Raw genomic sequence first — 2,692 nt, forward strand, 5'->3', positions numbered from 1 at the left:
GATATGTGCAGTGAAGAATTTGTTCCTTCAAGCGTCCAATGATGCATGTTTCATTGTGATTTGGAAAAATCACTTTGCATACTCTGAAAAACTTAGCACCATTCCTGCATAAAAATTGTCATCTTCGTGTGCCATCTCCATCGATCATTCCTGTATGAAGTGACTCAAAAACAAATTAGCGCATTTTCAAGAATTTACAAAATGTCCATTTTTTTTTTTTTTTTTTAATTTCGAAGTTACACTAATTGTGGATGAAAAGGGTGTCGCATCGTAATGTTGAGCTTTCTGCATAAGCTTTTCGTTGTCCTACACATAACACCATTCTCATTTCATGTGTTAGTATATACATCCTAACTTTTGCCCATAAATTTCACAAAAATAAATCCAACATACTTTGATTCCCTCCTCCACTAGAACTATTGCATGTCCCCATGCAATGTACTTATTGATGGTGCAATACTTTTTCAAAATGTTTTTAGTGGCTTGCAGAAAAATTCATTTAAAACATTTGAAAAAGCATGGTATTTGTTAAGGAACAAGTAGTGAGTGTATGAATGAATGAGGGTAATTATTATTTATTTTTTCTTTTTTCTTTTTATTTTATGTTTTGTGTTTTTTTTTTTTTTTTATTATAATATTTTTTTTATTTTTTTTTTATTTTTTGTTACAGAAAACAATTTCATAAATTTGGAACAGAATAAACAATGAATGGAAGAAAACGAGATATCATTGTCAAAACCCCAAAGGTGTACAAATCAATGATGATAAAAATGAAACCAAGAAATATGGAACAACCGCTCCATTGATACCAAGCACCATGCCGCTTTAGCATTAATGAGAATTTGTTGCTGCGCTAATATCATTATTTGTCTGGGCTAGTGCTTCAATTGCGAGATTTCTATCAAAGCTCATTATAACCAATGTGGAAACAGCTTCTTTAGATGGATCTATAGTTACATGAAGAAGTGGAGTTGCAGCAGCAAACTCATCCTCAAATTCCGTGTCATATGAAGTAACAGCCTCCCTTGTAACATTCTCTCTTGAAGAGGTGTTAGATAGCCCCATTAACAAAGTCGACAAGGAAAGGCGAGAAACAGTAGAAGCTAATTGCTCAGGGAACTCAATTCTGCGAAGCCCAAAGACATGCAGTCGATAAGACAATCCAGCGATGATTTCACAAAGACCTGATATTTTCCATGATGAAATAAGTGGCTGAGGACCAGCAAGGTAGACAAATGATTTGTCAGAGAATTGGATCCCAAAAATACGAAACCATGTTGAAACCGGTATATCGAAATAAAAATGTATAAATGAGGAAAATATCAAGCACTATCACTCACTAAGCACTCGTAATGGAAATTTGATTGGGAGCAATTAAGTGAAAACCTCTGAGAACTTTTGGTCTGGACATTATAGCAGCGATTGTTTTTGGCATCCATGCAAAATCAGTGGCATGATACTATGATGAAAGGTTCTTTAAACGCTGGTATAAGGAATGTAAATACTGAAATGTCAAAATGGCACGCTGGTTTGAATCACCGCAAACATGACTAAAATTAACCATCATCTCTACTATCAACTTGACGAGTAAATTCAGCTTTTAAATGAGAGTAATAGAGAGTGTAAGGAGGCATTGGGATTGCGCTGAAGCATTGAACATGACCATATAAAGGAGCCGTGGTAAAAAGGGACAGCGCCAACGCTAACCTTGCCAATGGAGGATGCAATTATATCCGTCAACAAAAGGCTATGCATTCAGTCTCGAAACGTCAACATCACATGAATCATTTTATTGATAATAGGCAGAAGTAATAAGCATAGTTGTGCATCATCCTCAGGAAATTGGGGCATCGAACGTACATTGCAAATACACCAAAAACCAAGCAGTGTGGTAAAGTGGCTCTCAAAACGCCGGAGTCGGAGCTCGATGATCATGCAGGACTTGAGGGGGATTTTCACAGCTGCAAAGATATGATACTTGACATGCAACAATGCATAAAGCAAATGGCAATCAGCCTATCCACCTGACAGAGCCTTCAAAAGACAGATGTACAAAACCGTTTTTATTCACGCAGTTACCAAAATAGGGTCTCGAAGAATCGCGATTCCCTCTCAAACCGTTAGGAATTCAAGCAAACAATTTCTGGGTTTTATAATTCATTCTATTAGGGAAAAAACCCATGTCTTATTTTTTCTAAATTTGTCCTGGTTTGATCACAAACCGCTTTTGAAAACTGACGTTTGCAGGGATTGCGTATGGATGGCCTGTCAAATCCAACAAAATTCAATTGGCTTTGCCAAGCCTGTGACTTGACTAATCAGAATCAGAAGGTTTTCATTGCCATAAGATTCATGCATTTAACTGGAAAACCCAGCGATTGGATCCCTGGCATCTTGGGCTTGGGTTCTGGGTGAGGATGATGTGTATTCTTTGGACTTGGTGGATGAGAACTGAATTTAAGAACCAAGAACTTAAAGCAGGGAATAAAAACAAAATACAGTACAACCAAGATGAAGGGCGCTGCAACCAGCGAGCCAAGCATCAGTGCATCTGAAGTCAAAGAAAAATGATCCCCGCCAGTAATGACTTCACCAAGACGCAAGAAAGGCACCACCAAACTCAGTTCTATGGGTATGGCAACAAAGTTGGCAAGCATCAGGGTGGGTGTGTGAATATTGGATCCAAGCAAAT

At 37.5% G+C, this 2,692-nt stretch overlaps 1 pseudogene; it reads right to left on the reverse strand.

Annotated features, from left to right (window-relative positions):
- Positions 1–831: 831 nt before the first annotated feature.
- On the reverse strand, positions 832–1,755 carry LOC149208579 (rhomboid-like protein 20 pseudogene; annotated as a pseudogene).
- Positions 1,756–2,692: the final 937 nt, after the last annotated feature.

Source organism: Pinus tabuliformis, chromosome 1_2 (assembly GCF_031772625.1).
Source record: "Pinus tabuliformis cultivar Carrire ecotype Pingquan chromosome 1_2, CPIR1, whole genome shotgun sequence".
Lineage (NCBI taxonomy): Eukaryota > Viridiplantae > Streptophyta > Pinopsida > Pinales > Pinaceae > Pinus > Pinus tabuliformis.